Here is a 14276-nt window from a genome sequence, read left to right on the forward strand (position 1 = left end):
CCTACTCCTCAATGGATTACTGTCTCTGGTGTCGATGTCATGGTTGCACCTATAGACCTTCCCGGGAGTCAGAGAGAACAAGACTGTGTACAGATCCAGCAACTGATGGCAATCTCACCTCTGCTATTAAGTGAGGACTGGAAAGAGTTAAACAACCTGCGCAAACTCTTTGTGGGCTCTGCATGTGATTAGCCAGGGAGGGGATCTGTCTCCTCCTCTGTCTCGTCATCCGTACCTAGGGCCATCAACAAGTTATCCTGGCTGTAATGGGATTTTAGCTGGTTGATGTGAAAGACCTGATGCATCTGCCTCAGGGTCTTTGTGTCAATGAGGTAGTTAACTTCACTTAAACTTTCAAGCACCACATAGGGCCCAGCTCACTTGTTATGGAAGGCAGTGGACTTGACGTGTTCCATGGTTCCAGGTACTCTGTCATGGTTGCATTCTGTTGATGCCGCTGCTTCTTGATCTGCTGGCTAACCTTCAGGTTCTTCATGCTCTATTGTCTGTAGTTGGCGTCCGGGATCAGAGGCCAATCACATAGTCCACTATGTCGTCAGAATGAGTTTGGGGATTGCCCTTCCATCCTTCCTGTACCAGACTTAGTGGACACCTAACAGGAAGGTGGAAGCTCGAAGGGACTGAACATAAATCTTCTCTGTGGCAGCTCTTGGTAGGAGAACATCATGCATGGCAGGAGAATATCCCATTTCCTCAGTAGTAGCTCTTCCAAGCCACCTATCATGCACATGAGGGTCCTATTGGACCACTCACAAGCCCATTGGTTTGTGGGTGAAAGCCTGTGGACAACTTTTAGGTAACTCCACACTCATCACACATTGCCTTCACAGATATGAAGTAGGATCCCCTGTCAGAAATAACTTCCTTAGGTAATCCCACACGAGAGAATATCCAGATGAGAGCCTTCACAACCACTGTGACATTGATGCTCCTCAGGGGGATAGCCTCAGGGTATTGGATGACATGATCATGATATACTGGTTTCCATAGGAGGTTTGAGTATCCAAAGGAGGAACAATTCCCATGCCTATTCTCTCGAAAAATCTTCCCAAACACCGAACTAAGGGGGCCTTGGTGGCTCCATCCACCTTTGCGGATGCTTAGTCACTATCCAGTACCAGACAAATGATTTTATCTTTGACCCCATCTGGGGCCAGTAGAATTGAATCAACAGCCAGTTGAATGTCTTAGTCATACCAAGGTGACCTGCCAATGTCAGAATGTCATGATCAAAGTAACACAGGAACCTTCTGTGGCACTGGGGAACACCAAACGCTGGCTGGCCCCATCTCAGAAATATTGGGCTAACTATACAGGAGTCCGTTCTCCCAGTACACCTTGAACATCCCAGGGATTTCCTCCTGGGCTTGCTTCTCTGCCTGCTCACGCAGATCTGCCAAAGATGGACAAAAGTCAGCGTGGCTCGGGCCCACAGCTAAGGAAAAGTTACTTAACTTGGGGAGACCCTTGAGGTCTGAAACTACTCTGTCCTCCACCCCAAGTTTGGGTTCTACACCTGTAGGCAACCCTGAGGTCACTGAGTCAGTTGCGACCGCAGAAAGCACATCAGTAGCCACTAGACCCTCTCCAGCAGGGACAGGCATCTCTGTTGGCTCTAGATATGGACTGGGTAGTAATGGAGGAGCCGGTCTTATGTTATTGTCAACTGCAAGATCACTTGTGCCCATGGCCACTAGGAGTTCTAGTCGAGCTGCTTTCTAGCCCATTGATCATGTGACTGCAGCAATGATTTCAACACCATGTCTATCGTTTCCTAACAGACAGTTTGTTGGAATGGCATCTTTGACAGCGCCTTAGAGTTAAGAGGTTTACTCCTCCAATTGAACTCCCTGAAAGCCATGGGCACTGGGTGAAACCATTGAATCCCCTGACTTGTCTTGGAGGACCAGGGATGATCTTGTCCCCTGGCACCCACTGTTGTCAGACAGCGGTGATACTCGCAGCGGTATCATAAAGTGCTGGGGCTTTGCTCCTGTTAATAAACATGTGGTCCAAAATGACTTCTGTATTAGTGTGTTCTGGGTTGTTTCCCACTCAAGGATACTAGTGTGCCTTTAGCCAACCCCAGGCAGAGTGGGAATTAACTGTCTAAAATGCCCACCTTGACTATCTATTCCTCTTCCTCCATGAGCATATCGCTAACTACGTCAGACTTGGGTCTACCCATACAGGTGGGATCTCCCTCCCTATGTTTCCAATCTCCAAACAAAAAGCAGCCTTGAGAGGCTGTGAGTGGGGAAGCCCCAGTGCTAGGGATGCCCTCACTTCTTCTTTCTGCCGGAGCAGAGTATGTAGGTGACAGGGTTCTGTGAGAAGTCTGAAGGTGCCTCACCCGCTAGTCCCCGGAGATCTGTCGTCGAGGTGGCCAGAGCATGGTCATCGCTACTGGATCCTGATCCTCGGGCGTACCAGTGCAGGAGGATCACCGGGATGAAGGGAACTAAGGAGTGGAAGTCGGACACGGAGAGTGAGACACAATATCCCTTCCCTGTAACACCTTTTCCCGATCCTACCATGATACCTAGGAGGTCAACCCCCTCCTCCCCCACTTTCCCGGCACAAATGCTTTCTCATGAACAGTTCATCATGAGCAACAATGAACTAACACCAGAGCCGTGTCCCAACACACTGGTCAGGCAGAATCAGGCAATTACTGATAATTACACACACCTGACTTCCATCAAACTTCCGCACAGGGATAAAAAGCAGGAGCACAAGAGCACACTCTGAACAAGACAAAATGCATAAGGAAGCATCAATTTGGGAATGCCAGTTTAAACCGAGGAAAAAGGTGGTGAGATCAGAGAGGATGACAAGGAGGGAAATGCCCTTGCCCTTTTCAACACAGAACCTTGACTTTCAGGAAGCCTCAAGGCAAAGAAACTTAAGACCAGGGTTTGCAGCTGGTGAATGGTGTAGCTTGTGTCAAAGGTACGCAGGGTCTTAACGCATTGATAGCCAAGGTGAGGAGAAGTGATTGCCACCATGGTACTGTCCCTTACACCAACAGCAAAGCAACGCCAATGAGTTTAGCACAGCCGGTACAATGGAAAAACTGATAGCAGACCAGACTGTGTTATGCTCAAGGTTGCAAGCGGCAAAGTTTTATGAAGAAAGAGAACTTGTATACAATTGAACTTTGTGAAAACAAGATAGGTACCAGATAAAGAGTGGTCCAGCACCACGTGGGTGCTCACTCGAAGGTCTCTGTTTGAGGCCTCTCCCCCTGAGTGGGAAAGAATTATTGAACTGTGAAATCAAAGTGGACCTGCAGTGGGTTACATTAAATCCTGTGCACATTCAAAGGTTTTTGACTGTCTGTAAATTGAAAAAGGGCCTGAGCCCGGAAGCGGGTGATCCTGGGTGAAAAGTAACACAGCGAGAAGATAGTGGTGGCAAATTGAAGTTGGTCTGAGCCCGACTGAGGGAGTCTAAAGGTGAAAGAAGGATCGAAGCATGGCTGAGCGGGGTCCATGGTGAAGATTAAATCGCCCTACGTGAGTATTGAGAAAGGAGATTTCTTTGTTGTTTATGGTGCTTCAGGTCCTCTGGGGCAAGAGACTTTGATTTAAAGAGACTTGGGCACCGAAGGCCCGGATGTTGGTGAAAGGAACTGTGACCTTTTGCCAGAGAAGCCCAGGAGTGTGATGTGCTGGAGTGACCCACCTTGTCCCATGCTAAAAATGTGGGGAAGGTAGGCTGACGGCCTAACATCCTGATTAATCATTTTGTGAACACCTCTTTCATTTGTGAACAATATCCTACACTATTTTGTAGCGTAGAGGTAAGGATTGGCAATAGTTTGCTGTTAGTATAGGCCCTTTTTATTTGACTGGACTCCACTAGGATTGTATTATTATTATTATGTGATGGTCGTAGCTTGCTCCCATCTTAGATTTACGTTTAGATATGTGTTTTTATAACCCTGATAAAGTTCAATAAACACCTTTGAACTGTGTTCAATGTGTCTGTCTTACTTTGATACCATGCCTTCCTTACCTGTGGTGTCAGAATGGGATGTGATTCAACCGATAAAGATTGAATCCATGCAGATAACTGTCGTACCACCAGGAGGAGACAATAGAATCATTGAACTCCTTGACTCTGACCGCATATCCATGTTAAAAGAAGTTTTTCTCTCTCAACTACATGTCTTGACTGGTAAACAAGATCTCTTCTTTAAAAGTCAAGTATTATTAGACACCCTTCCTTTCTCCCATTAACATATACAACAGTGGAATCGAAAAATACTAACAGTTTGACCTGCCTTTACCTTTAATAGACCAAGTGCCTTAACACCCCACCTGACCCCTGCTCCTGATGCTTTGTTTTGGTAGTGTGATTAACCTGAAGGTGTCTTCCTAGCTTGTCCTTGGGGATCTGTCATCCAGGTGGGGTGGACCAGTGAGGGAGGATCACTTGGATGGGGGGTCCTTTGGGAGTGGAAGTGGGATACTGATGGGCGAGATGCAGTTTCCTTCTCCTTTCAACACCTTTTCCCCATCCTACCACACAGGATATTCCAAAACACTGGCCCTCCTTTTCCAACACAAACATTTTCACACCACATGGAAGACAACGGACTAACACCAGAGCTGGTTACCTGACATGTTCCAATAAAGGGTCAGGCGAGTCAGGCAATTGACAAGAATCACACACACCTGATGGCCCTTTCCCTTCCCCACAGGGTTAAAGGTTGGCACTCCAGAGCACAAGACGAGCAAGGAACACCGCACAATGTGAGAGCTAACTCAGCACAACAGTTCAAGAGGGGTTAATGACTGCAAATACTGAGAATGTGACAAGCAGAGAAGTAACCTTGCCCTTTCCGATCAATACCTGTGAAAACTCGGCAGATGGAACCATAAGACCGTAAACAATAGCCAGCGTGTGTTGCAGCAGATGTCTATGGTACGTAAGACCCTCATCCACTGATAATCAAGCCGGGGAAGGACGATGGTCTCAGTGGTACCAACCTTGACTCTTAGGATAAATAAAGGCAAGTGGTTCATCACAACCGGTGAGTCGAGGGCAGAATTTATAAGAAACCGATCTGTGTTGACCAAAAAGTAGCCACTGGCTAAGCTGAACTTTGAAAGACTTAAAGATTCGATTGAGGAAAGAGGGGGAATATCAGCAACAGAGAGGTCTGGCACCTCATGAGTGCTCAGGCAAGAAACTCTGGGCGATTTTCTGATAGTAGAAACTAATGGAACCAGAAGCCCTTGGGAAGAGATGAAAAGAGGAAAAGTGTTCATACAGGGGTCTTGTAAAATGTGCAGTACCGTCGAAAGTCTGAATGATTGAGAAGTGAAGGGAAATTAATCCTGCTTGGTGAAATGAGCACATGAACAGTAAATTGTAAATGTTGGTGAGAGTGAACCCGGAAGAGGGAAGCCGGAAATCAGGAACAAAGCCTGAAGTACTGTTTAAAAAGACATTAAGACTTGTGAATCTAACAGGTATGGGAAGACCAGGGGCTGTGAATTGTCCCCCTTGTCAAGTGGGTCCGAGCCTGGTCGAGGGAAATCCAGTGGTGAGCAGATATCCCCCAAAGTTCATTGAGATATAAACTGTTCAATTGATTAGTTGCATCAGATACATGAGGGGTCGGCGCTCAGAAGAGGGGAACCCAGAGGTGAAGGCCTTACCCAACATTAACTGTGGAAAATAACGTTTTGTTTGTGTTTGTCTGTTGGATATATCAGCCCTCGAAGGCAAGAGATTTTTTAATGCAAAGAGACTTTACCATTGAAGAACCTGTTAGCTGGAACAGAACTGTCGGCTTGTGCTGAGATAGGTCTCACCTTTTCCCATGCTGAAAACGTGGTGGAGGGAGACCCCTGATAATCACATCATGACTTATTAGGAACACTTCTTTTATTTATGGAACCCTATCCCACACTCTTTCTATAATTTGTTTTAAGGAATTGGCAATATGTTTTTCTTAGTATAGGCCCTTTTATTTTGACACAAGACCACTAGGACTGCCCTATTTTTCATTTGATGGTCAAGGTATTTTTCCACCCTGCAGTCATTGTTCAATGAACACCCTTGAAATGTTATGACTTCTGTTTACTTTTGCCATCATCATTTCCTTACATATGGTGTCAGCAATTGGGATATGACTAAATTGAAACTAATTGGGCAACACTACAATTTCAAAAACGTAGTCAGAGAGCCTCGAACCCTTCCATCGCTGCCAAAAAATCAATAGGGTTTAATATATGTGGCAGTAGGGAAACTACCATTCGCCCTGGGAAAAGAGGAATTATTCCTACAGACTTGGTTCTGATATCCCCTCTGGGGTGTTACATTGAATTGGCCCCACAATCTGGCCTAGCGTGGAAGTTTGGGATACAAGGCTAAGCAGGCTTTATTGATCCCGGCTTTAGAGGATATGATATGATATGTTATTTATAACGCGCATAATACCCAGATGTTTCTAAGTGTGGACTCAGGGATCAAACCTGTGGTGCTCTGTGTTGTCTTGCTTCCAAGGTGAGTACATTGCCCCTGAGCTATCCTCTCAAGGAAAGGGGACATGTGAAGGTTCTCTTACAAAACTATGGTGAAATCCCTTTTGAGGTACGTTGGTGAGATCAAATTGCTCTGGGGATTTTGGAAAGAGCTCTATTTCATCAGGTTAAAGAAAGTGAACCAGATAAAACAGAACAAGGTAACCTAGGCTTGGTGGAAGATGATGAATCAATTAACAGAGATGAAGGAAGGTAGAGGAACCCACCATCTATACCGACCTAGCTTTCGCTGAGAAAAATGATCCGGTTCTTGCTGAAGTGTTTTACAATCAATTCCACAAGAAGAAGGTTTAGGGAATGGGTGTGTCCAGGAGGCATGATAAAAATGCACTTCCTTATATCCAAAAGCGATTGAAAGGTTGTGCTGAAAATCGAGCATTCCCATCTTGCCAGCGAGCATTTAAGACAATGTCAATCCCAGGTGCGTATTAGTGGGAAGCTTTACTGGCCAGGTACCCATGCTGATGTAAAAACTTTCATTCAGACATGCGAAATATGTCAAAAGACCAGTACTCACATCCCATCATCTGCCTCGTTGCCGATAATATAAATCCCCTTTTTGAGAATTGGTATGGACATAGTTGTACCACTTGAGACCTCAGATTAGGCAATAAATATGTCCTTGTGATCTTGGATTAGGCAACCTGATATCCCAAGGCGTTCCCAATGCGAAATAATACCACCCAGCAGATCCTTAAACATCTTCTACCTTATTTCTCCCGGGCCGGTTTTCACAAGGAAATACTACTGGACCATGGTTCGCTTTTATGAGTAAGTTCATGGTCCAAGTGAAAGAGCTACTCCATATTATCACCTTGCGAACTTCTGTGTACCATCCCCAAACCGATGGCTTTGGTAGAAAGATTCAATAAAATTCTAAAACTAATTCTCAGAAAAAAAGGTAGACAAAGAGGGTAAAGACTGAGACCGAATGATCCGATGGGCGCTATTTGCAGTGAGGAAAACCCCACAAGCTTCCTCAGGTTTGTCTCCCTTTGAATTGCTCTATGGAAGAGAACTTAGAGATGTCTGGACATGCTCTGGGAAACCTTTGAAGAATGAGAGGTAGCCCATATTCCCATCTCGCAAACTGCCACCCGAATACGAGAACATATAAAGTCAGTCCGAGACTTAGTTTGTACCCATATGGAAAAAGCTTAGAGCCAACAAAAGGCCACTTATGACAAGAAAGTGACTTGGAGATCCTTCTCCATAGGACATGAAGTACTCGTCCTCTTACCAACTTCAGAGAAGAAATCTGGTCTCTAAGTGGCATAAACCTTATGAAGTAGTAGAAAGAATGGAAACCTGTACTTATAGAGTAGCCAAACCAGAAAGAAATCAAATTGTATCATGTAAATCTCTTAAAAGAGTGGAAAGAGAACCTGTCAGCCACCCTTGCCAAAGTACTAGCCCGTCTGGTTCCCAAAGACATAGATAACAGGACTTAAAAGATGTAGTAGTTTCATTTCCAATGTATTCTCGGAAAAACCATGAAGAGTAAAAGGTACATACCACTATATTAAAACACCTAAACATAAAGTGGTGCGCTTAAAGCCATATTGACTTCCCGAAGCTCGTAAGCAGATAGTGATCAAGGATTTTTTTTTTGTTTTAATTTTTTTTTTAATTTTATTAATTTTAATCAAACAAATAAAACCACAATACAACCAAACACGCAGTGCATTTTGCAACAAAATAATCACAGTAATTCTTCAATCTTGGCCACTGCTTCTCCCCTTCCCACCCCCCTTCATGAGCCTATCTGTTCATCGTTCTCCGTGTCCGTCGCATGCGGCGGGGTCTCGCTTCCTGTAGATTCGGTCAGATCTTGTATTGCTCCAAACAATTCAGCTATTAAAGATTTCCATGCCATCAGGGTCCTTGTCTCTTCCCCCCCCTACAGTGTTCGACTCTTGCCATACCATTGTTTCTGTCCCTGCCCATTTCTGTAACTCCTTCCACCACACCTCCACCCTTAGCCTATGACAAGACTTCATCCCATGGCAATCCTCCGTTTAGCAAGCACATATGCTAGATCTTTCATTTTATCAACATGCTTATGTTTTGATGATCTGGGGAACCCTCCCAGCAAACAGGCCCAAACTGTGTCTATGATCAACGTGACTCCTTTCTCGGCTAACTTCCGTGCCACTTCTCCCCAGAAACCCTCAATTACTGGGCATGACCAGAACATATGTGTCATATCAGCGTTCTCCTCGTCACATTTGGGACACGCTTATCGACCCGCGTTTTCAAACTTGGATATCCGCATAGGCGTCATATATGCTCTGTGCATTATATACAGTTGTATTTGTTTTAGTCTAGCATTCCTTGACACCTTCTTATGATATCCCAGTGCCCGTTCCCACATCCCATCCTCTATCGGGGTTCCCACCTCCGCCTCTCAATCTAGCCTCAGCTGCGTCAGGTCCTTCCCAACCTTAGTCATCACCATCTCATACAGCCTAGAAATCTCATGCCCCCCCTCCGATATATCATATCTTGTTTCTGTGATGGCATCTGGTCCTTCTTCTAATACAGTTTCAGGCCACGTCGCCCAAATTCTCTGCACAATTCTGTGGTACGTGATGTACTGGCCCACATGCAATCCTGTCTCCACCCCAAGGGTCTCAAAATCCAAAATGGTCCCCATCTGCCAGACGTCTCCTAACGTTACTAGCCCCACCGATTCCCAATGTGTTCTGAGTATCGGTCTTAACTGCGTATCTTCCCCTGCCAGCGCGACTAGCAGTACCTGCAGGGAAGCATGAGAATGGGTTCTCCATCATCCGGCACGCCCTACGCCACATCTGCCACCCGAGCATCATCATCCTGAGGCGCTCTCTCATTTCGGACTTGGGCAACCAGATCATCTCTTTCAAGTGAAATGGGGCACAATCATGTCCAAATAACCTAGATTCAGGGGTCGCCTCTTCTGACAGCCATTGAGCCACATATTGCAGCTGACTTGCTACATAATACACCTCAAAATTGGGCAGTTTTATCCCCCCTTTTTCGTAAAGGTTCTGCAGCTTCCACAGCGCCACTCTGTTCCGGGTACCATGCCACAGAAAATCTCTACACACACTGTTAAGTTTGGCGAAAAACCTCTTGGGTATCATGTATGGGACATTGCTAAAACAATGCAAAAGCCTGGGCAGGACCACCATTTTTAGCATTGCACCCCGTCCCATCATTGCTAAAGGCAACTTGACCCAAAATTGCATACACTTCTCAATTTTCCTGAGTGCCACCTCGGTGTTATGCTTGTGTTCCTCCTCCACCGTATGGTACACGTCTACCCCAAGATACCGGAAAAAACAAACCTCCCACGGTATTTGTAACACCGGTAGCCGCGCTTTAGGGGTTCCCTTATAGTCGCCTAGCGGGAACATGCTGGATTTTTGGGGATTCACTGCTATCCCAGACAGTTCTGCGTACCTCGCCATCACCTCCAGTATGTACTGGAAATTCTCTTCCGGGTATCTTAAGTATAGCAACATCTGCGTCATCTGCGTACAAGGAGATCAGATGTCGTTCTCCTCCCTCTTCAATACCTATTGTATCATATTGCTGTCTGAGGTATATTGCTAGGGGCTCCAGGGCTAATATATAGAGCATCAGGGACCAAGGGCACCCCTGCCTAGTGCCTCTACTCAGTTGCCACCTCTCAGATATTACTGGACCCATTCTAACTCTGGTCAGTGGCTCACTGTATAGCATCTTCACCCACCTCATATAACCGGGCCCCATGCCATACTTCTCCAAGGCTGCCAACAACCACGGCCACTTGACCGAGTCGAAAGCTTTGACCGCGTCCAAGGACACGATCGCAATTTCGCCCTCAGCCGTACTACCCCTTTCAATCACCCGTCGGAGTCGCCTATGATTATGGGTTATATTCCTATTCGGGACATAGCCCGTCTGGTCAGGGTGTATCAGCTTGCTAATCACTCTCTGTAGTCTGTTTGCCAGGACAGCCGTCAATATCTTGCTGTCCTGGTTTAGCATCGAGAGAGGTCTGTAGGAGCCGCAGCTGTGTGCAGGTTTATTGGGCTTAGGGAGCGGTATTATGACCGCCTCTCTGAGTGATTCCGGCAACCGTCCCACCTCAAATGCTTCATTGAACATATCCAACATCGGGGGGAGCACCTCTTCCTTGTATGTCTTATAGAATTCACTCGGGAACCCATCCGCCCCCGGGGTTTTGCAAGTAGGTAACTGCCTCACCACTTCTTCTAACTCCTCCAGGGTGATCGGTGCATCTAGCTCCTCCCTTTCCTCCTAACTTATCATGGGTAGTCCTATATCGTCTAATGTTCCCAATATTTCCTCTCGGCTCCCCCCCATCCCTTCTGCGTACAGCGCTTTATAATATTCTGCAAACTCCTCGTTGACACCCTCTTGGGTGTCCACTGCGCTACCATCTTCCCTCATTAGTGTTCTGATCGGGGGTCTAGGGGCCTCACTCTTGTATAGCCACGCTAACAACCGTCCTGTTTTATCCCCTCCCGCATGCTGTCTCTCGATGTACATCTTATAATTAAGGTTGCTGAGCCTCTCCCAGTGTTCCGCGCATTTCTGTTGCAGCCCCAGTACCCGCTCCATATCTTCGCATCCACCCTTTAATACTCCCTCCAACTCCTCTTCCGTCCATTGTAAGTCAGTTAGAACCCCTCTCTGCAGGCCCTTTGATTTTGCTATTGCAACCCCTCGCATCACTACCTTGAAGGCTTCCCATAATGTACCTGCCGAATCGACGCTACCCATATTCTCCTCAAAGTAATTTGCAATCTCCTCCCTTATATCCTCTCTAAAGACTGGATCCTTGAGCGCCTCAGCAAGCAGGTGCCATGTCGGGATCCGTGCCCTCGGGGGGCGGTACTGCCATCCCAGAACCAATGGTGAGTGATCAGAAAGGACCCTCACATTATATTCTACCTGAGTAACCTCCACCATCAGATCCAACGTGGCAAAGACATAGTCCAGTCTCGTATGTAGCTGTTGAGGGGCGGAGTAATGAGAGTATTGCCTTTCTTGGGGGTGTCTAATTCTCCACACGTCCGCCAGATGAAAGTCATCTAGCAGTGTCTGCAGTGCTTTCGCCGCTGGGGAAGGCCTATCAACCTTGCCATCTGATCTATCTACATTAGGCTTCAGTACACAGTTAAAATCACCACCCCAGATTACTGCGCCACCCATACATATGCCGAGGTTGGCACTCAAGGTCCTGAAATAGGCTGCTGTATTGGGGCATATGTGTTTACAATGCTTATCTCTTTATTCTCCACCAGTCCTCTCAGCATAACCACCCTCCCGTCCTTCTCCGCCACCTCCTGCAGTGGTTGGAACGGAACATGCGGCGCCACCCAGATTAGTACCCCCCTGGCATACGCAGAGTATGCCGAGCCTACCACCACCCCTTTCCATTTCCTAGCAACCAGCTCCATCTTATCCCGTGTCAGATGCGTTTCCTGCAACAGCGCGATATCTATCCTCTGCCTCTTCAAGTATAGCATGACCTTGTGACCTTGTTCCTTTTCATGTAGCTGTTAAGTCCCCTGACATTCCATGTGACTATTTTCAGATCCCCCATAGTTCATTACCATCCTCCTTATCTACCTCCCGCAACTCCCACCTTCCTGCGCGACACAGATTCAACAATACACTTTTGCTATCTAGGCTCATGTTCAAATTACAACTCAAACTCCCCAAAACTATATACATGTCCAACTCCCCGCCTCCCCCCTCTCCCCCTTCCCATCCCTTCCCAAACAACACCCTTCCCAACTGTTGCCCAGCTCCATCCCTGGATCTCAGGCACCCCCACATCTAGTCCCGTCTAATATACTCAGAGCTCAGTGGGGTAAAGTCGCCCTAATGGCCTCTTAACTATTAATACTAAATGGGGGTGTTAGGACTGGCTCTGTAAGGCTCCTTAATTAAGCACCAATCTCAGTGCGCACACTACATTATCTATCCTAATCTGGTCTCATCCACCAACAGGTCGTATCAATGACTATAGTCAAGTCCCATAGTCTTAAACCGCTCCCACTCCCAGTGTTCTCATGACTCATTACTTATCTCATTCGTCTCCTTCTCCCAGCTGGATGTCGGGCTCCTGGGGGGAACCCTGCATGTCAAGCCATCCCATGGCATCCTCCGGAGTGTCAAAAAACAAAGTCTTGTTTCTATGAAAAACTTTCAGTTTCGCCGGGTAAAGTAACATGTATTTGTGGCCTGCTTACCTCAATCTCCTTTTAACGGCCCCGAAGTTCATTCAGCTCCGCTGCACCATCAGGGTATAGTCTGGGTAGGCTGTTATGTTCGCCTCCCCTCGCTTAATTGTTCCACCTTTGCGGAAGTGTTCCAGTATCCTCTCCCGGTCCCGGTAGTTAAGGATCTTGGCAATAACTAGCCTAGGTGGATTGCCTGGCGGCGGCCTCCTCGTTAAGGCCCTATGCGCTCGTTCCTCAGCGAATCCCTCAGACAGGGCTCCTCCAGGTATCTCCTGCAGCAACATGTTTTCAACAAACTCCGTGGGGTTGTGGCCCTCCGTTCCCTCCGGCAAGCCCACAATGAGGATGTTGTTCCTTCGGGCGCATCCTTCCGCTTCCTCCGCCCTACTCTCCAGGTTGCTCACTCTTTGTACCATGGCATGCAGTTCCGACTTGTGTGAAGCGCAATCCGCTGTGTTCGAGCTCGCTTCCTTCTCAAGGCTCTCTGTACGCTCCACCAGGGATCTTACGTCCTGTCGGAGTAGATTCACTTCCTCCTGCACTTCACCTACCTTAAGGTCCAACGCTGTTTTCAGTTCAGACACCACTATTTCAAGCTTGGCCTCCCAGGCCGCTTTCAGGTCCGCCTTCAAGTCTGCAATCGCCGCCAGGACCTCCTGATTCGTGCCCGAGGCGGTCATGCCGCCTGCGGGGGCTTGTCTTTGCTCTTGGCACTGTCCGGGCCCGGCGGTGTCCTGGCAAATTCGTCCAGCGTGGGTTGCTTCACTTTTAGTCTTGAAGGCTTGTTAGACATGGTGCTGCAGCCGTGTGTTGTGGTTCAGCTCGCCTCCCAAGTGTTAGGAAAGATTTCTTAATTGTGGGTAATTTTCCTTCCATGTGGCAACCCCTAAACTTTTTGCTGTTGTTTACACCATGATCTAGACTTTGCCAGAGAAGTGCAGCCTTCTGCTGCACTCCTCTGGGCTTTCGCTCCATTCTTACGGGGAAACTGACATGCCCTTAAGACAGTCAGTACCGGGAAACGTGGTTTCCGTAGTTTCTTTATCATGTTGCGGCTTTCGTGCACTATGACACAAGAGGGCACAGTAAGCTAAGTTACTGCTCTCTTGGGTCTCTAGCCTTCTACAGGCCTTGTGTGTGCCTCCAGGATGTGGGCTGGGATGTCTGGTCCCAATACACATCCTGGGTGCCAGAGAGTCTAGGGTGGTGTGAATGCCTGGGACCACCGTGGTCCGTGATAGGTCCACGTATGGTGTGAGTGTTGATGAGCGGATCTCCCATTGGGTCCCCTCCGTTTTGGCGCAAAGGGAACCGTGGATAAGAGGGGGCTGGAAACGCCACTACCATGTCGATCGCCTGAGTTCTCACGAATGAAGGAATACAGGAGCCAAGTATCCTGCAACCACGAGGCTGAACCGAGGAATCGCTGGTGACCCCCTGAAGGACTGCTCCT

Source organism: Ambystoma mexicanum, chromosome 8, assembly GCF_040938575.1.
Source record: "Ambystoma mexicanum isolate Mex_15411 chromosome 8, UKY_AmexF1_1, whole genome shotgun sequence".
In the NCBI taxonomy this organism is placed as follows: domain Eukaryota; kingdom Metazoa; phylum Chordata; class Amphibia; order Caudata; family Ambystomatidae; genus Ambystoma; species Ambystoma mexicanum.